Here is a 22,156-nt window from a genome sequence, read left to right as displayed (position 1 = left end):
CATACCAAAAAAAGGATACATTTTTTTCAAATCCCTTGTAGAAATCTTATTACATACATGCCCAGCATTCTTTTGGTCACTAATCTAATCATATTGTCAAAGAAAACAATAAAAAAAAATCTGACATGAATTAATTTTGATAATCTGTACAGAATAGAAATAGAAGTAGAAGTAGAAATAGAAATAATAGAAATAGAAATAGATTAAATAGAAATAGAAATAGAAATACTAGCAATAGGTGAAATAGAAATAGAATAGAATATCTATATCTTGGGCTTAAACTATGGGAGTTCTTGATGCTTTCTGAGCTCAACTGTTGGCTTGCAGTTGTTACCCAGCTAGATAACATCCATAGCAGCCAAGAGAGTTTCCAATTGTAAAGCTTCTGAGACTTGCCTTTTCTAGATTACTAGATGACATTCTCCCTCTTCCTCAGTCAGAATAACTAAATGGGGGGTGATTGAATTAGGTCTGAAAGGAACATCTGTATTATGATGGCAAGCATACATTTCAGGGATGAAATCTAAAAATTTTCCCTACCGGTTCTGTGGGTGTGGCTTGGTGGGTGGGTGTGTCCTGTGACTGAGTGGGCATGGCCAACTCAATGTCACTCACAGCCATGCCCACTCAATCACAACCCCCCCCACCTAGCCACGCCCATAGAACCGGGAATTTTTTTTTTAAATTTCTATTCTGCCTTTTCCCTTTTTGCAAGATGCCTGCAGCTGCAGCCTCTCCGCCTGCTTAGCACTCGTTCACCCTTCGCCTTGGGTCAGGGGCCGAGGCCCAGGGATGCACCATTCCCCAAGGCCCCAGAGCTGCCACCTGCCTCAAGCATCCAAAAGTTACCGGAGCCGCTCTCCTTCTTGAATATGCAACTGCCATCGCCACCTTGTTCCATGCGCAATCTGCCCAAGCGCACACCCAACCTGCTAATAAATGAATGAAATAAATTGTGTGCGCTTGCATAGCTGGTGCATGGAAAGCGCTGGCTCCTTCAAGGAGGAGAGCAGCTCTGGTAACTTTCAGACACTTGCCTTTCCTGGCAGCCAGCCACTGGAGGAAGGTAAGTACATGCCATGTGGCAAAGGAAGAACGGGCGGCAGCTCCGGGAAAAGGCCAGAGTCAGGGAATGGTGCATTCCCCAACCCGGTTGAAGCAGGCGGCAAGCAGGTGGTGGCTCCGGGGCCTCGGGGAATGGGCCCCGGCCCCTGACTGAAGGGTGAGCAGGTGGCGAGCGGGTGGTGAGCAGCCTTCCCGGTGTCCTGGTGTCCAGCTTGTGAAGGCTGGACTGCGGGCCATGGACTGGTTTGAGGGCGTGGCCAGCCGGCAATTGCTACCGGTGTGGTGAACCAGACCTAATCTCTGCTATCTACTCACCCGATCTGGTCCGATCTAGTAGCATTTCACCCCTGATACATTTGTGCATCAATAATTTAATGAAAGTACTGGAATTCTCATCCTTGTTTAAACCAAGAGATACATCCCTACTATCAAATCTTAGATAAAGAATGTCACAAAACTATTCTGCTAACAGACAGAAGTTCCACAAAGTCTGCTCTTCAAAGTTTTCACCAATGTAGAAGTCTTGCCAATAGTATATTTTTTATAGGCGGCAGAAGCCTAAGTAGGCTATTTTCTTATTATGCTAGATTAGGTGACTTGAATCATTGTATATTCATGTAGTGTTAGTTTTGAAGAAGACACAAATATTGGGAAGATAAAAACACTTCAGAGGACAGTATAATGCAGGAGGAACTTACCATGGTGAGACAAATGCACAGAAACCAAGAAGATGAATCACAAAAGTAGCAATTGCAATATTCTTGAGTAGCAATAGCACTTAGACCTATATACCGCTTCACAGTGCTTTACAGCCCTCTCTAAGCAGTTTATACTTACAGTTTACAGTTTACAGATTTTACTGACCTAGTAGCATGGAAGCTGAGTCAAGCTTCAGCCAATGGAACTTGAACTGCCAAACTGCTAGCAGCCAGCAGTCAGCAGAAGTAGCCTGCAATACTGCATTCTAACCACTTTGCTATCACAGCTCACGGCACCACAGAGTAGGAACAATTAAAGACATGAGTACAGGTTGGGAAAACCATACCATTCAATGGATCATGTCAAAGAGATCTGAATATAGGTAGTCCTCAGCTTCTAGTGAGTGTTCAAACTGCACTGAAAAAAGTGACTTAATTTTCACACTTATGTAGCATCCCCACTGTCAAATGATCAAAGTTCAGAAGTTTGGCAACTGACTCATATTTATGACAGTAGCAGTGTCCCAGGGTCACGTGATTTGTGACCACCTGACAAGCAAAGTCATGGGAAGTCAGATTCATTTAACAACCATGTTGCTAACTTAACAAGTTCAGTAATCCACTTATTAGCTGTGGAAAAAAGGTCTTAACGTGAGGCAAAACTCATTTAATAAATATCTCGCTTGCCAATAGAAATTTTGGGCACAGTTATGGTCATAAGTTAAGGACTACCTGTACTTAAAAAATGAATGAACAGTATGACGCAACTGTAAAAGAATAATCACAAGGTAGAATGCGAACCAACTGTATAATACAACTACATACAAATACAAATACAACAAGCAACTACAATTCCAGGCTGCAGCAACAGAAGATAATTGCAATCTGGATACTCTCCATTCTGTCGTGATAGATTACACCTGGATTGTTACATTTAGATATGAATACTTCATTTTAGGATAGACAATGACAAACTGGAGTATATCCAGAGAACAGCAAGCAAGATGATAATAAGCCTGAAAGGAACACTTATGAATTTGGAGATGTTGCATATGTTTAGCTTGGACAAAAGAAAACTCAGGAAGTTGTTTTCAGTTATCTAAAAGAACTGACATGTAATGTACAAAACAATAATTGTTCAGAGTTGTTCCAGAAAGCCAATAATAAAAAACTGTTCAACAATACAACAGTCTTTCTCAAGAGGTGGGGGAGCCTGTCCTTTGTTTGATATATTATCACAGCTGAATGGCCATCTATCAGAAATATTGTAACTGTGACCTAGAGCAGTGTTTTTCAAACTTGAATTCTTTAAGATCTGTAGACTTCGATTCCCAGAAGTCCTCATACTACATGCTGATTAGGGGATTCTAAGAGTTGGAGCCTACACATCTTAAAATGGACATGTATGAAAAACAATGACGCACAGCAGTGTTTCTCAATTTTGGTAAATGTTAATATATGTGGGCTATAATTCCCAGAATTTTGCAGCCAGCTATGTGTAACTATGGTGTTTAGCTATAGGTTGAAAAATTCTAGAAGTCCACATGTTTTAAAGTTGCCAAGGTTAAAAAAAAACTGACCTTAAGAGTATTTCCAAAAGTGTCTCCAAATACTTTCATCTGTTTCAATCCTTCAATATATTCATAGAAGGGCCCCTGAACTCCATTAGACAGGAGCTGGCTATGTTATTTTCCTTCATATTCTTATCAATGGGAATTAATTTTAAAGAAAAAAAAATAGTGGAGAAAAAGGACACTTCTACCTTCTGTATTGGTCAGATTATTAGTTCTTCTACTACAACAGAATGCATTGTCCCTTAGCTCTGGATAGTTAATTACTCTCTAAAGACCACTCAATAACTCAGATCACCTTGCTATAATGAAACAATGAAGATAAGCAGTGATATACTGAGTCATATATTTATGCAAAATAAAACAATAACAAGTCCTTAATGTTTATCTGCCCCAAAAGGGTGAAAATACAGAATGTTACTAACTCCCTAATAGTTCTAAATAATAAATCTTATCAAAGATGTTTTCACAGTGAAATATGGGATTGTCCAAAGCTTAACATCCAGGATTAGCATTGTTACTTTTTTTTTTTCATTCCACATTTCAATGTGCTATAGGATTGAGTTTTAAAGGGATTCAACAAAATAAACACATTTAATTAAACAAAATTGGTCTACTTAATTTTGTTTAGAAAAAGCATCAAGTGGCTTCTTGTTCTTTTCAAAATTTTGACATTTTTGTTAATGTCACCTCATCCAATTTAAACATGCACAATCCATTTCCTCTTGACAACAGGAACAAAATTAACCTCTGTTTTGTAAAATGCTGCTTTATTCCATTGCTGTTGTTATTCTGTGTTGCTATTTTGTTTGCTCAGTCCGTATCTATTTAGTAAGACAGGGATTTCCAGTGCACAAAACATACAGGAGGAAAGGGCATTGCGTAATTTATTTTTTTCAGATCATTTTTGATAGAGGAACTGATAAAACAAAAGGTCAAAATATAGCATTAGATACACAATTTCAGCAGTAATAAATCAGTGTTGGTGAGCCTTGTTCATTTTCAGCTTTACGTGGTGTACTGGATCCGGAAATCCAGTAGCTCCACATAATATGGGTGACATCAAAAGTATATTTCTATAATCTAGTCATTGTTTGATTTTGCTAGATCAGATATGGTAGTATTAGATAAAAAAAATTGGAGTGACCTATGGGTTTAAACCCCAAAGATGCAATAGCATTGTTATTTTTTAAGTTCTCCAAATTTTTTTCAGATATAAGGACTCATCTCTGGCCTTGTCATTGGACAAACTGAGGTAGGAGATTCTCCAATCAACAGCACTATAGAATGAGATTCTATGGAGGGAGGGGAGGGGATCTGAATTTTGATAATCCTGTTCTGAGTTAAGACTCACCATTACTTTACAGAGAGAAGGGAAGGGAAGGGGAGAGGAGAGGAGAGAAGGGGAGGGGAGGAAAGGGGAGGGGAGAGAAGAGGAAAGGGGAGGGGAGGGGAGGGGAGGGGAGGGACGGGAAGGGAGGAGAGGGTTAATCCAGGGAATACTGCAGAGTCTTCTTGCTGAAGCAAAGCAGACTTGGGTCTTCTCCCTGTCATTTAATTTGCACCCTTTGCTTAAAACATTTCTAACCTATTTTCCTACCAAAAGCCATCAAAATTATCAGAGACTAACAGCACCAAGCTCCTAAGACCTAGACAAGATCAGTTGAAGATTGACGGAATGAATGAATACATGAGTCTAATTCTGGTATTCTTTTGAAGGCAACGAGCAGTCCTGCTGTGGCACAGTTCCTCCAAAACTGACTTTTCTGTGTTCACCATCATTAGCTAAATATGGTTTCCAAGTCACATACAATCAAGAATCTTGCTTAACTGTATGGGTGTCAAATTTGATTTTATTGAGGGCCGCATATGGGTTGTGTTTGACCTTGGGAGGGCAGGGTGTGTGTAGCCAGGATGGGCGTGGCCAGGGTGGGCGTGGCATGCTCAATGTCAGAGGCGCCTGTGGTGGCGTGAGTGCTCTGCCAGCGAAAATGGGTTCCTGAGCTCTGTTTTTGCTGTGAGGGCTTTCTGGAACCCTCTACAAGCAAAAACGGAGCTCAGGAGGGCCACCTGCAGCCCTCCTGAGCTCCATTTTCACTGGTAGAGGTGCCATGGGCCAGATCTAAGCACCCTGTGGGCCAGATCCAGCCGCCGGGCCTTGAGTTTGACACTCCTTCTTTACGGGAATCCCAACAGCGTAATGCCATCTAATCTCCAGCCTTCTGTTGAGGGCATTCTATGAGTACATTCCACTAAACACAGAGTGTCAAGAGTTGCAGATAAATGGACACAATCTAAAAGCCTGAAAAAAGCTACTGTGCTTTTTCATTCTAATAATTTTATAATTACCAGTAATAATCTCACATCAATTTTGGTATATGTTACGACCAGCTGGAATTAATTCAGGTATTTTTCTCTCTTCAATCTTTACGACATGTCTCAAAAATTTTGTAAAAGCTCTTTTACATCCAGAAAACTCCCTGGAGTCTTTTTGGATAAATAAGCAGATGACTCAAATGAACACCTACTGTCATGGAAATAGAAGGGATTTAGAAATATCTTAATATTAATTTTTTTGCTTTCATACTGTTAACAGTGAACCTTCAGACTGCAATTAAAATGGAGGAAGCTGAATTGGAAAGAGAAGTGATCATAATTTTCCCATAGCTCTGGGAATCCCCTTTCTCAAAATCTTCAGGATTTATGGAAATGCAAAACCAGATATCAATATGAAAACTTGAATGTGGCCAAATCCAAATCCTAGACATATAACAAGCAGATGACATCAGCTGGCAGTCAGTCAGGGATTAAAAAGAATTTTCCCAGACTTGCTTTAACAGTAGTTCCTTGTAAATTGAGTTAGTGCAGAGTTCAAGCATCCTCAGATTTATGTTCTTCAACGCTCAAATTGTCAGCAAGAACAATGCTGGCTAGAGAATTCCTAGAGTTGGTCTATACATTTGAAGGTTGCGCAGAAGGACCCCTCTGCTTTAAAAGAAGAAATTTAGGGTTACCCAGGAAATATTTGAGCTATTTAACAAATGACGAGCTGTTTTATGGTACTGATTGGAGCCCTGGAGTAGGAGATGGCCAAATCCACCAGGATGATAAGCACAGGGTTACAATTGCAACTCCACTCCTTTTACACAGGCAGGATGTTCAATCACATTTCTGCAGATGTCACCCCGTAAATTTTCACTCCCAAGCTATAGATACCTGTGAACCGGTACATAACTATGTGGGAAGCCATCCTTACAACCTCTGATATATCACATTCCAACAAAGGGAAGAATGAACCATTCCTGCCCAATTCCCTTTGGAAGCACTGGTCAACGGAGATCTCCAGGCATCTCCTCCTTTTTTTAATGGTCTTTTTTGCTTAAAAAAAAACATACATACAATAGCAATAGTAATTAGACTTATATACCATTTCACAGTGCTTTACAGCCCTCTCTAAGCGGCTTATGGAGTCAGCATATTGCTCATATTACTGACCTGGGAAGGAGGGAAGGCTGAGTCAACCTTGAGCTAGTAAGAAACAAGTATGAAACAAAACTCACAGAATATAAAAAAGCAAATACACAGAATTAAGGGGGGGAAATCACTAAGCAACCAAAAATAAGAAATCAACTCCCTCCCAACATAGAGTTATATAAATATTATAGCTCAATTTTTAAACAATAAATTAAATCTCGATCACACAGCATCATGTTGTCCAGCCTTTTTCATTATGTTGACCAAGAGCCAATTCAAAAGCTGAGCATGATACATTTCTTTAAACCAGCCTTTGGCATCTGTCTTCTAGGACTCTTCCAAGAACATATAATCTGTTTTACAACAGTCCAGGCACAATAGATCCAAAGTTTTTCATAAATAGATAAATTTCAAATATTAGGAATATAATTCAACTACAGGCAACTCATACCAAGAATTTATAAAATCATTTTTATTCTATTTCAACAGGTCATTTTTCATTTCTTTTTCTCAATATTGCCCATTACAGTTGTTGCTATGGCATTTTCCACTAGGCAAGGTACAATAATTGGACAATACCACCACATCTTATATAGTTTGTTGTACCAACACGATCAAAGATCTGCCGCTTTTTTTGCATGTGTCATGAGATACCTTAAATAGAAGTGGGGCTTTTGACTGCAGAGTCTCGCAGACATCTTGACTTTTTTGACATAATCACTCACTATACGCTATAGACGCTATAGACGCTATAGAGCACTGCACACCAGAACAACTAGACACAAGAACAGTTTTTTCCCGAAGGCCATCACTCTGCTAAACAAATAATTCCCTCAACACTGTCAAACTATTTACTGAATCTGCACTACTATTAATCGTTTCATAGTTCCCATCACCAATCTCTTTCCACTTATGACTGTATGACTATAACTTGTTGCTGGCAATCCTTATGATTTATATTGATATCTTGACCATCAATTGTGTTGTAAATGTTGTACCTCGATGAACGTATCTTTTCTTTTATGTACACTGAGAGCATTTTTATTTTTTTATTTTTTTTTATTTTGCATTTATATCCCGCCCTTCTCCGAAGACTCAGGGCGGCTTACACTATGTCAAGCAATAGTCTTCATTCTATTTGTATATTTATATACAAAGTCAACTTATTGCCCCCCAACAATCTGGGTCCTCATTTTACCTACCTTATAAAGGATGGAAGGCTGAGTCAACCTTGGGCCTGGTGGGATTAGAACCTGCAGTAATTGCAGGCAACTGTGTTAATAACAGACTGCATTAGCAGTCTGAGCCACAGAGGCCCCCCTGCATATGCACCAAGACAAATTCCTTGTGTGTCCAATCACACTTGGCCAATAAAAAATTCTATTATATACTCAGAGATAAGCGTTGTTTGTCCCAGGCAATTGGACATAATTAAAGAAGAAAATCTATTGATATAGATAGTTCAGCAAGTTTCTGGAATTATGTTTTATGGACCCGTGAGACAAAAGTGGACATTTCCAACATGAATGAGAACATTATATTAGCACTGCATTTTTAAAAAAAAAAAAGTTCATGCTAATTAGGATATGATACAGAACTGTGGAATTATCATGACTCATGACTTTACTAACAGTCATTGATAAAACAATGTATACTTGACTATATCAGAAACTTTTTAAAAAGACATCACACTATCCATTCATAAGCTGCAACTTAAACCAATATGGATCAGGAAGCACAATAATATTAAACACTAAACATGCAGTAACTGTACCACAGAAGGGCTGAAGCAAATTTTGGAATGACCAAATCAGAATTTTGACTGTAACCCAGTTAAATGTCATGGCATGACCTCAAGCATCAGTCCATGTATGCTTATAAAAATACAGTATAAGAGAGCAGAAGCAGCTCTATAAAACGGTGTGGGACAAAATGCCTCAAAATCAAGAAAAAATTGGTCAAAGTCACTTCTTCTAACAGTGATGTCAACAGATTTGCTAAATCTAAAACTTCACATTTTTTTGCAGCAAAAAGCATCAATGTTGGCTCAGCCAATACAACATGACACAGGACATTGTTTGCTTCATTCATGGGTTAGATTTATAATCTTGTCTTTCTTTAAGGAGCTTAAAGTAATGTACACAGCACTTCTTTTTCCCATTTTCTCCACAACCATGTTAAATAAGTTGGACTAACTCCGTATTATGTGTTGTTTGTTTAACTGGAATCTCTTTAGCTATAATAGGATTTAGAAGAAGCTCAGATCCTGTTGTAAATCACAGTACTGTAGAATTGCAAATATTTTTAGTGGAATCACAGGTTTTTATCAGCACTGTAATTCCTGACCCTCAGATTACTGAAGTGACTGAAAGGACCCACCATATTCCAAATTTCTCCAACATTATATTTTTAAAAAAAAAAGAATTTCTTAAAGAAACAAATTTTATTTTATCAAACTGAATGCAAACTGGTAGGAAATAAGACCAGAACATTTGAGCATTTCATGATCATTTGATTAATTTATGATTTTGCTTCATATATTTCTCAGAGAATGAATGGAAACTTCACCCATTGAAAGCAACCTATAGTAAAGCAGTAACACCTTGCCTTTTTAAATGTAAGGTCACTTCATAAAGCTGGGCATACCTTACAAAAAAAATGCACATAAGAGCTACTGGTTGCCATGAGAGCTGCCCTTTTTTAAGAAAAAAGAGGGAGGAAACCCTTATGATTATTTGCATACATTTACATATGTTAAAAAAGCACAGCCATTCAAAAGAAACAAGACTGCATTTTCCAAAGCAAACTCCCAGCCTATGATTGAGTGACAGCTCAACACAAAGCCAATAGAAAAACTATATCGGGTTTCTTCCATTCATTTTACACTTTCCCAATGACAGCAAGGTCAGCCAAAAGAGATGTGCTAGGTCATCCCTTTTGCCAAGATTATTTCACTGTGGTTTTATTTGAGTATTTCAGAGCAACTATTTCAAAAGAGGCACAGAATATTTTTTTTAAAAAAAAATAGGAACCACAGTTTAGTTGAACCCAAAAAGCATAATTCTTAGATTTGGGAAGTTCCACCTAAACATAATGCTTAGATTAACAAAGTTCCACCTCTCCCTTGTTCCAAATAGGAGACCCAACCAGGGGCTCCTTGCATGAGATGTACATATTTCTCCTCAACAATCTTGTAAGAAAGCATATCAGCAGGGCATTTCTTGCAGCAATGACAATAGTAACCCTTCCTTTCAGTCTAACAGGTCCTAAGCTTTCTCCTTTGTCTGCTGATTGTCTGCTGATTAACTGCTCTATTCAAAAAAGCGGCTACTAATTGCATGCTCTTTAGCGGTTCCCTACATTACAGCAAAGTACTGAGACACAATTACAGGACTCTGAAGCCCTAGGCCTGGCTAAAAGCAAAGACTTCAAGAAAAAAAGAAAGAAAGAAAAAGAAATCCAGTCTACTGTTCACAGGGTGGGGGGTTGTGGGGAGAGACTGTTTAAAAATGTGTGTATACTGGAAGCTGTTTCATCATTAGGCCTTAGAAAATTGTGAAGAAGGTGGGAGAGGAAAAAAAGGGGAACAATAGGACAGAATGCTTGAGAATTGGTATTCACTAACAAAAATCAAAGTAACAAAATGTCCCCTTAGCAAAGAAGAGGTGAAGAGCGATGGAGCAATCCAGAGTCAAAAGCAGAGATGAAATCAGAAGGAAGGGCAGGTCTTAAAGAGTTCCTTCTAAAGCGTACGCAAAACTGCAAACTTCGTTTTAAAATTATAGAAGTTACAAGATATAAATCACACATTGGATCCATCCTAAGATTTTTCTTGCCTTTTCTTTCTATCCACATCTGCATTATTATAAAATAAAGAAATTTGTTTCCGGGCTGGCTGACCTGTCTATTAGATTTTTTATCCAATCTTTATTATGCGCTTTATGAATACTGCAGACTACTTCTGTTGACTGCCAGCTGCCAGTAGTTCGATTCTGAGTGGCTCAAGGTCGACTCAGCCTTCCATCCTTCCAGGATCCTCTGTAAAATAAGGAAACAGATTGTTGGAAGCAATATGCTAACTCTGTAAACTACTTAGAGAGGTCAAGCACTATGAAGCAGTATATAAGTATAAATGCTATTGCTATTATTACTTTATAAGTAACTAAAGGCAGCAAACATACCTAATATTCCCTCTTCCTCTTCCTCTTTTGTTTGCAACAACAAGCCTGGGAAGTTGAGTTGAGAATGACAGCTGACATAAATAAAACCCCAAAGGTAAAACCCAAATAAGCATCACCTCCAGGTTTTAGCATATTGAGATTAACAAGGGATAAATTTACAGTTTAAAGTTGTCCTAATCTTAGACTATAGGTTCCTTCATTGTTTTAAATCACAGGATTATGTTCTTGCATTGTCACTCGGGCATTAAAAAAAACCCTGGCATGCCATATTTGGCTTATCTATATACTTCTGGGAGAGATGTCAACATGTCCATCAATTAGCACTATGTCATACCTATTTATGTTTAGGTGTAATACAAACTTTTGTCCAAGTTACAAGAATGTGTTAGTTCTTCATTGCTTAACAGAAGTGACAACACAATAAAATATTTTTTACATCAGAATGCTAGTATCCTTGTAATAATTATGCAAGCCATTTTTTTAATTTGGTAGAAGAGGGGCTAAAGTGACAATGAGTTCTATCTCCTTGTGCACAATTTGGAACATACTCCTCATCCAGTATGTGGGATCTAACTTTATTTGGTGGATGTTAAGATGAAAATCAAACCGAACCAAAAAACATACTTTGCCTGCTTAAATTCTGCCCACACTTCCGCTTAGCTTTACTTTCTCCCATTCATGTTTACTTGACCAAAATGCAAAAATATACAAGAACTAACACAAAAGGCAGAGATAATCATTGCATATAAATTCTGTTCAGTGTCTAAGAAACCAGCAGTGATCTTGTATAAAGGTGGACAGCTCTGCCGGTCTTGGCTCAGATTCATGGAAAATTGATATTCTCTTCTGATGCTGTTACTCACAGTGTCCCCTGCTGATCATCACACATCCTTCCCTGCTGAGCATAAATGCTTTCAGAATGTAACACTCTTGGCAGCACGAGACAAAATGAGTTCCCTGCAGAAGATGATTGTGCTTTACTCATCATGCACTCCACTTTCTCAATTGATGGCTGCAGGGAAACCCACCAAGGAGGTCCTAAATACGTTGTGTTAACTTTGCTTCCAGCATGGCCGGAAAACAAGGAAAAGAAGACAAGAACAAGCTTGGCTCTGTAGGGAAAGATGTAGGAAATGTACCTCATGAAGGCAGAGTTGAACCGGAAGTTAGAAGTCCTAGGAATTCATTTCCCCTCTAACTTTGAGGGGCTGCCAAAGAGAGGAAGAGGTCAAGCTATTTTCTAAAGCACCTGAAGGCCAGATAAGGAAAAATGGATGGAAAGTGAACAAGGAGAGATTTAACCTGGAAATAAGGAGAAATTTTCTGACAGTGAGAACAATCAACCAGTGGAACAGCTTTGCCTTTGGGAAAGTTGTGGGAGCTTCATCACTTCAGATTTTCAAGAAGAGATTGGATTTCTATTTGTCAGAAATGGTGTAGGGTCTCCTGCTTGGGCGGGGGATTGGACTAGATGACCTACAAGGTCCTTTCTAACTCTGTTAATCTGTTGTTACTCTCTTTTATCCAATATTCCATTATTACTGAGGCAAAAATAGTTTAACTTTATTTCCCCTTTGAATTTTCTCCTTCTGCAACTCGGCATGCAACTGGCTTCCAGAGATGAGCTAAAAGACAGGGGAAAGAGAGCTTACATCACTTAGCAGAAGGAGGTCACCAAAACTACTGAGACGGACCAAAACATTTCAAAGAAAATAATTGTTGGCATGCAGGAAGCCTTCCTTTCACTCCCTCATGATCTACTTAAAAGAGTCAGTGAAAGAAAAGGAATCCAAGAGACAATAGACAGCTGCTTTCCAACCTAGTTCAAGGAAAGTAGACTGAGACAGTAGATAAGGAAGCAGCCAAGGATCAAGGAGAACCAGTTCAATTTGCCATAAGCTTTGCATGTGACTTTTGGATAGTCACTGTGTCTCAGACCAAACTTCTCAGGTTGTTGATTAAGGTAAAAATCGGAGAAGGCAGTCTTTTGTTTGCCACACATGTTTTGGAGCAATGGTAGGGTACAGACTGGGAGGAGGAGGAAGGCCTGGTATAAAGCAGATAAACAGGTAATCCTTGACCTCTAATCATTCATTGTAACTGTTTGAAGTTACAACAGCACTGAAAAAAGTGGCATGACCATTTTTCACACTGTTGCACCATCCTTATGGTCATGGGATCAAAGTTCAGACACTTGGCAATTGACTCATATTTGTGACAATTGCAGTGTCATGGGATCATATGATCTCATTTTGTGACTTTCTGACAAGCAAAGTCAATGGGGAAGTGAGATTTACTTAACAACCATGTTAATAACTTAACGACTGCAGGGATTCATTTAATTGTGGAAAGAAAGATCGTAAAATGGAGCAAAACTCACTTAACTGTCTCCCTTAGCAACAAAATTTTTTGGCTCAGCTGTGGTTGTAAGTCAAGAACTACCAGCAATGTATTTATTTCCTTACTGTAGAAGTATCTTCCCCAAATCAAAATTAAATGAAACTAAAATAATACGAGCGGCAACACCGAAGCTTCAAAATGGCTTTCGTCAGGTCAGCTTCAGGGTTGACTTGATGTATTTGGGATGTTGAAAACAGTCATCAACCAACTTAAAAGAGTTACTGGAAATGAAAGGTGAAAGGTGAATGTTCAAGGAAAGGTTCTGGAGAGCAAATGAAGTTCAGGTCTATGCTTAGAAGATGTACTCTGCCAAAGTCTATCTGGTCCAGCATTCTTCCGCCTCAGAGGCCAACCAGATGCTTCTCCAAAGCCAGAAATACTATATGAGTCTCTTAATAACATCATCCCACTCTTGTTTCTCAGCAACTGAAAGCAATAAACAAACTGCTTTGGGATACTGGCGATAAAATATAGCCATCACAACCAGCAGGCTTCTCCTCTGTGAATTTATCTAATCTCCTTTTAAAATAATTCAAGCTGGCGGAAGCAAATTCTATATTGTATCTTGGGTGAAAAGGAGGCTTGCTTTGTTTGTTGGATGACCCTACTGCCTCATAGTATTATGAGAACAGAAAAACATCTTCCTGTCTGCTTTCTCTGCACCAAACTCAATTTTTATATACCTTTGTCATGCCCTGCTTTAATCTGTTTTTTTCCTCAGTTAAAAAAAATGTTGAAATATAACAACCTTTGCTTAGAGGAGAGATAATTTAAGCTCTTTGATCATCTGGCTTCTTTTCTGAATCAAAATTTCCAAGACTAGCAATAGGTTTTCCTTCCCAAAACTTGATTGTAACTCATGCAACACATCATCAGTTTATTGCCATTTTTTTCCCGTTTTTAACCTGCTCCAAACTCCCACACACACACATTCATATCATTCAAATTAGAATCGTTTCATAAAGGCCAACTAAGGCAAAGTTGGATTACTGGTTCAGGACATAAACCTGCATTTCATACCAAATTTGGGATATTGTTACGTACCCTATGACTATCATTAAGTGTTGTAAGTGTTGTACCTTGATGAAGGTATCTTTGCTTTTATGTACACTGAAAGCCTATGCACCAAGACAAATTCCTTGTGTGTCCAATCACATTTGGCCAATAAAGAAAATTCATTTATTCATATGTCAATGTTTCTCTGGTAGTTTTCTTCACTTGCTTACATATTTGTTCCATGGATGGTATCAACGATACGGCTACCTCATTTCTGCTGCTAGCTTTCACGCTCATACTAATAAAGCCAGTTATCAGTTTCCCATTCCAGGACTCTGCCCTTGGAAAAAGCTCTTGACAAAAGGGATTTCTTTGAATCCTGCAGCTTTTTTGGGAAGTCAGAAGAGATGTGGGAGGCAATAAATACTTGCAAACTTAGAACTTGGATAAAATATCAGTAAGGGAAGAGCTCTCAGAGCTATCTTAAATTGGAGGCAAAAGACTCCTTAAAAAATCAAGTACACCTAGTGCTTGACTTACAACCACAATTGAGCCCAAAATTTACGCTGTTAAGTGAAACATTTGTTAAGTGAGTTTTGCCCCATTTAATGATTTTTCTTGCCACAGTTGTTAAGTGAATCGTTGCAGTAACTCGGTTGTTAAATGAATCTGGCTTCCCCATTGACTTTGCTTGTCAGAAGGTCACAAAAGGAGATCACATGACCTCGAGAGATTCCAACCATCATAAATATGAACCAGTTGCCAAGTGACTGAATTTTGATCACATGACCTGTCCATGGGGAATGCTACAATTGTTGCAAGTATGAAAAATGGTTTCTTTTTTGTAATTTTAGACAGTCACTAAATGAACTGCTGTAAGTCAAGTACTACCTGTCTCTTACAGTACTAAATTTCCCCAGCTTAGAAAATGAACCAAATGTTTAAATATTCGTAAGTGAGAAAGGAATTCTGAAATGTATAGATTTCCAAAGTTTAGCAATGGTATAAGACACCCTGAAACACCAGTTCCATTTTGCTAAGAAAGTTCACGACAGCATCCCAGTATAAGGAATTTTAGAAAATGCAGCTCCCACCCAAGATATCCAATAATTTTACTGAATATGAGGATCCCCTGAAAACTGCATATCCCAGGTACTCTACTTATTACCATCATTGTTTCTATGTTACAGGAAGAAATAATTGCTATAGTAGCCACCACCAGATTAAGGACTCCTACAGCAAAGGTGAAGGATTCAGAATTATATTTGTAAGAAGGTTAAGGAAAAAATTCAGGGCCTACCCAGTTTCAAACAATATCATCTGAAATATGGTGAGGTTTCAATTTTAGAGCAAAATATTGTGTTGAGTTCTGGATCTCAGGAAAACATGCCTATCCATGGTTACGTATTTTATAATAGGATCAAGAAAGCCCTCATTAATCAGTAAAAAGCTTTGGCCACTTTATTGACTTGCTAAGCCACCCAGCCTCCTAGGAACATTCTCTTGTTTCACAATACCCAAATCCTAAGAGGATAAACACAGCAGTGTCAAAGTATTTCCAAGATTTTAAGACAGCTTTAGTAAGAGAAAACGTGGTGACAGCCAAGTCTCTCTGTTGAGACCTGTGAAAGCAAACTAATAGGTTAGATGATAAGAACCTGATGTCATTTCCCTAAGGCCAAGACAAACAACCCTATTCTGCACTTCTGAGATTGCCAAGCCTGAATTCCAACTCACAAGTGAACACCTCTTTAACTAGAGTTTGTCATCGGCAACCCAGATCTTCCAAAACATATTTATCCAGATGGACAGAAGATAAATTTGTTAGAGTTTGCAGCAATCCAACCAGCACACAAATAAATAATTCGGGAGGATTCATTTATAGAAGAAACTTCTTTATATACAACAGTGGTAGTCAACCTGGTCCCTACCACCCACTAGTGGGCGTTCCACCTTTCATGGTGGGTGGTAGGGGTTTTGTCCGATACCGAAGCACTTTCCTTTTTTTAAAAAAAATTTAAAATATTTTCATAGCATTATTTATAAACATTTTCATTAGGTTTTCATAAAATTCCCCGTGACAATTTAAATTTCTGAAAATATACTATTTGTCTCGCCCGCGCATAAGTTTAGTTCATGTTACGTAAGTGAAACTAAATGGCGCTAGAGTGTGACCACAAACAAAAGAGCCTCATCCCAGAATAGCTCGCTCATCTCCCCCAACAACACCCAGCTGTAACAGACAAGCAGAGCTGGTAGCCGGCACCCCCCCACAAACCCAATCCACAATGCACGAGAGGCATGCACAGACGACGATACACGGCGCATTACTGTGGAACCGGTGGGCGGTTAGAAAATTTTACTACTAACAGAGATACAAAAGTGGGCAGTAGGTATAAAAAGGCTGACTACCCCTGATATACAATAATATAAAATATGATGCATGTATGTAGAAGAAGCCAGAACCAGAACTCAAAATCCAGAAGCACAGAATCGCTAAGCCACGCCAAGGCTCCGAGACACAGCTCACAACAGATCCTGTTTCTTAGTCACTAAACAGTTCCCATTGGCTGACTTGTTGTTATGGCTATCCCAGCTCATAATTTCTTATACGCTGACCAAATTCCCATCAACAAAAAAATGGTATTTATTTTACTCTACAAAATGTGAAAAGTTTGTCACAGGTTCATAACAAATTAAAAATATTGGAATTAAGATGGTAATTTCTGTCCCCACAGTCAAATTGGTTTGCTTAGATAAGAGTTCTTCCACTAAGTTTCCCCTTGCATTTCAAATTACTTCTATTTGCTCTACCAGTTGAAATTCTTGGTCTTGATACTAGGATAATTATGGGAAGCAACTTCCTCTTGACACACAGTATTGGCACATAAGAAACAACTGTGAAGTACCTGCTTCACTTCTCTTTCCTTCACTTCAGCCTCCCTTCCTCTAGCTTCCAATGGTACAAGAACAGATTGTGATGGAAGAAGATTTATTACAAGTGTTGGAAATACCTACGACGGGTTTAGATTCAAAAGAACAAAGGTTGACAAGAGCTGCTGCTAAACGCAAGGAACAAGAGATGAAGGCACAACAACAACTGGCAACTACTACAACGGAAACAGTGGGAGGAGCAAGGCCTAAAGTAAAATGTGATCTGCGGCTGGTGTTCCAAAAGTTTCCTATCTTGGAATGTTAATGGCCTGAACTCACCGTAGAAGAGAAGGAAAGTATTTCATTATTTGAAACAATTTAAAAATGACATTACCTGTTTACAAGAAATACATATTAGATCTTGCTAAATGTTGGAGATGCGATTGTGAAGATGCTACTTATTACCATATATGGTGGACTTGTAAAAAAGTTAAAGCATTTTGGATTAAAGTATGGTGGATCATGCAGAATATTTTGAAGATGAAGATTGACTTTAGTCCGCAGTTCTTTCTACTAGGAATAATTATGGACTACACAGCTATAGAGACTAAATTGATTTTGAACTTAATAACAGTCGCAAGACTTTTGATTGCTCAGTATTGGAAGAAAGAAGAATTACCTACAATCGAAGAATGGACACTCAAAGTATCAAATCTGGCAGAGATGACAAAATCTCCGCTTACTTGAAAGACTATACACTAGAAAAATATATTCTAGAATGGAAAATGTGGATTGATTATATTTAAAATAAGAATCAGATAAAAAACTATGGAATAGCATATGAGTAAATTTAGGAAATATTTTGTATTAGATATATTTTTGAAGGAGAGGGGAATTGAGAGTGTGACTAAGTGTGGTGTGACTAGAGATTATAATTTAGGAATTATTTTGGATTATGATTGTTAGTTTTGATACCCTGCATTTTGTTCTGGGAAGTCGGGATGGGGGGTGGGGGTAAGGGGAGGGAACTGGGGGTTTGGTAGAGATGGAGTGATGGTTAATGTACAGGGATTATTGAAGAAATATAATTAATGTAGGATCGGGTCTGCATAGTTACCATTTTAGAACGGTGAGGAGGGAGAAAAGAGAGAGTAGGAGGTAGGAAAGAGGAGAAGAGGAAGGAAGAGGGATAGTAGAGGGAGAAGGAAGGTATAGGGTGGAGGGAGGAGCGGATGTAGATAAGAGAAGGAGACGAAGGTTTGGAAAGTAAAAGAAGGTAGAAGAGGGAAGAATGTTAAAAAGGGGGGTGGTGACTGGGCAAGCCCGACTAATTGTATACAACTGTACATTGGATGAATTATTTGATATGATTGTAAAAATAAAACTTTTTATGAAAAAAAAAAAAAAGAAACAACTGTGAAGGCGCACATCAGGGGATTTTAGTGCTCATGGACCCACAAAACAATTATTAAAAGTAACTACCACCATGGAGACAGAATATTACACTAGGCGAACACAAGTAAATTGTCTGCTAACTTTGACCAAAGAAGGAATGATTCACACCCAATTTTAAGAGTTTTTTCACCCCCATCATTAAGTAAATGTCACAGATGGTAGGTGAATCTGGCTGTTCCCACTGATTTTGGGAAGCTTGTTGGAAGCTTCTGGGAAAGTTGTAAATGGTGATCATGTGACCCTAGGATGCTGCAACTGTCATAAGCTAGTTGCCAAGCACTCAAGTTCTGATCATAGAACCATGGGGATGCGGCAATGGTTGTAAGCAGTAGTGGGATTCAAGTAATTCAACAACCAGTTCTCTGCCCTAACGATTTCTTCCAACAACCAGTTTGCCAAACTGTTCAGAAAGTTAACAACCGGTTCTCCCGAAGTGGTGCGAACTGGCTGAATCCCACCACTGGTTGTAAGTACAAGGACCATTCATCCATCATTTTGTTCGGCACCATCATTATTTCAAATAGTCATTAAATAAATGCTCGTAAGTCAAGGACTACCAATATTGGAGGTATTTATAGGTAAGTTGTTCAAAGAGTTAATTGTTGTATTTGTTTTTGAATTCCACTAAGGCCAATGGGGCCTTCTCTGAGGACAGCCTTGAGACAGGAGCCAACCTTATAACATTTACTGGCAAAAAATGGATGATCACCCCAAGCTTCAATAGATGGGGAAGGGGCAGAAGGACATCAGAATTTTAAGGTCATCCATACAATTCCTTGAAAATGTGTCTCCTCCCATCTTCAAACCAAAGGGAAATATGTTGTTCTGAAAATTATCAAACCCATAGATCAGAGGTCTTCAAACTTGGCAGCTTTAAGACTTGTGGATTTCAACTCCCAGAATTCTCCAGCCAGCTGGCTGGAGAATTCTGGGAGTTGAAGTCCACAAGTCTTAAAGCTGCCAAGTTTGAAGATTTCTGCCATAGATCTTCTGTTATTGCACTTCCAGAACAAGGTAACCAATGATTGCCCTGACATGAAAATGTTCCTTTTCTAGGTTGTAGGAAATGTATTTGCAAAGATGCATAGCTGACAAATGGCAGCACCAAAGCAGAATTCCAAAAAATGTGATCAAGTTGAGACTTCTGAGACGTGGAAATGCTACCCCACACCAAAGAAACACAGGAGGGATTGAAGGGAGTATTTATAATTCAAGATTGAAGTGTGGGATCCTTGATGCTGTCCGAGCTTGGGTTGTTTGTTTGTTTTCAGACAAAATTAGCACTTAGACATATATCACTTCACGGTGCTTTACAGCCTTCTCTAAGCAACTTATAGAGTCAGCATATTGCCCCAAACAATCTGGGTCTTCATTTTACTTATCTTGGAAGGATGGAAGACTGGTTCAACCTTGAGCCAGTGAGATTCAAATGGCTGAACAATGGTAGTTAGCAGAAGTAGCCTGCAGTACTGCATTTTAATCACTGTGGCACTACGGCTCTTGTTTCCTTGCCAAACTAGGTAATATCAACAGTGCACTGATGATGTTACCTAGTTTGGTAATAGAATGTCTGCAAGAAAACACAACCAAGGGAGCACCAAGGACCCCACAAATACAGGACTATGTGGAAAGAGGACAAGAAAACAGGCATTATGGGAACCTATTTTGCCTGCAGAATCTCATCTGGAAAGAGGGTTGAAGATGATTTGTTGATAGCTGCCCACAGAAAAAGGGAGGGATAAAGAGGACATTGAACAGCAATTCCAGAGCCCCGGTCAATTTCAAGACTCTTGGATAAACTGAAGGAACTGATAGTGTGCAGCAGCAACTCAGGGCATCTGTTTGCTTACTTTTATTTTTTGTTCGCAAATGGAAATCTTGACCATGGGAATATTGTGAAAAGATCTCTCAGGAGGCTGATATTCTCCTGACAAAAACAAAGTTGATTGCCAAGGAAAGTACTCTTCTCTCCAAAGCAAAAACAGTCCTGGAGGTCCCGAGTCCTGCAGCCAGATATGAGGGCCAATTAGAGACCAACAGGTCACCAACACCCTGAGGACTGTGTGAGAGAACGTCTCCTATTTTCTATTGGAAAATGCCTCTTTCCTGCTAGACTACCACGATCCAGTTTGATCCATCCATGGAGCAGGGTAGCTGATGTTTCCTCAAGAAACATCCTGGAGCCAAGGGGAGGCAGAAAGAACTTGGAAGAGAATGACATAACCAAACCTCATGGGCCTGTCTCTGTGAATAAGTATTTCCCCCAGGCTACTGTGAACATTGGGAACACGTGATAGGAATTATAAAAATATTTAAGTCCTTCAAGTTCCCTGAGAACTTGGGTGCAGTTCCTACAATAAAGGGGAATCTTTCTCTTTATTGATCTATTCACTCTGGGAAGGTTACAACACTTCACTCCTGAAAGTCACTGATACGAAATCATATGACACCAACCAAGCAGTAGCTGGCGTCCTACCAAAACCTTAAACGTTAGGGAGGTCATTTAACCAGGGCAGCTTCAGAACATCCAAAAGATGACATGCCAAGCAAGAAGAAAGCTTATTCCCTGTAGTTTTTGGAGGGGCTGCCAAGTTACAGCAAAAGCAGTGTGGTTGTTTCAACAAAATCACAAGGCTGCCTCTCATAGCTGGGCCTCCTCAATGCTTGTGGGAAGAGCACAAACAGGAAAAGCAATGTAGACAAACATTTTTCTGTCTTAAGAACAGATCATCAGTTCACAAAGTGAAAGACATTTAGAGAACAGTTCAGTGGCTGTAGTGAGTCTTCCTGAAAGTTTTAGCTAAACCCAAATGCCTATTAAAAGGCGGAAAAAAGGACTAAAACTTGTGATGTAATTAGTTCCTTTTAGCTATATATTCTATGGACAGCTGAACATAAATCCTTATTAGCTGTCAGCGACAGTTTCCTTCTATAAAATGTGGACACTGTTTAGCACTTGTGCTATTAGCTATTAGTCAAAACGACACTATAGAGCACTGCACACCAGAACAACTAGACGCAAGAACAGTTTTTTCCCAAAGGCCATCACTCTGCTAAACAAATAATTCCCTCAACACTGTCAGACTATTTACTGAATCTGCACTACTATTAATCGTTTCATAGTTCCCATCACTAATCTCTTTCCACTTATGACTCTTTCCACTTATGACTGTATGACTATAACTTGTTGCTGGCAATCCTTATGATTTATATTGATATATTGACCATCAATTGTGTTGTAAATGTTGTACCTTGATGAACGTATCTTTTCTTTTATGTACACTGAGAGCATATGCACCAAGACAATTTCCTTGTGTGTCCAATCACACTTGGCCAATAAAATTCTATTCTATTCTATTCTATTCTATTCTATTCTATTCTATTCTATTCTATTCTATTCTATTCTATTCAACTCAAAAGACTGTTAAAAGTTACAACAGAA

At 38.9% G+C, this 22,156-nt stretch overlaps 1 long non-coding RNA gene across 1 annotated transcript in view; it reads right to left on the bottom strand.

Moving 5' to 3' along the window:
- The window catches only part of LOC131197778 (uncharacterized), a 60,813-nt gene that overhangs the window by 19,493 nt on the left and 19,164 nt on the right, over positions 1-22,156 (bottom strand). Inside the window, exon 4 of the long non-coding RNA XR_009155028.1 lies at positions 10,709-10,846. This is a non-coding gene — a long non-coding RNA (uncharacterized LOC131197778). The remainder of the gene's footprint in view (positions 1-10,708; positions 10,847-22,156) is intronic.

This window comes from Ahaetulla prasina, chromosome 4 (assembly GCF_028640845.1).
Source record: "Ahaetulla prasina isolate Xishuangbanna chromosome 4, ASM2864084v1, whole genome shotgun sequence".
Lineage (NCBI taxonomy): Eukaryota > Metazoa > Chordata > Lepidosauria > Squamata > Colubridae > Ahaetulla > Ahaetulla prasina.
Note: the sequence above shows the minus strand (reverse complement) of the source record. Positions and strands in the feature narration are given on the sequence as shown.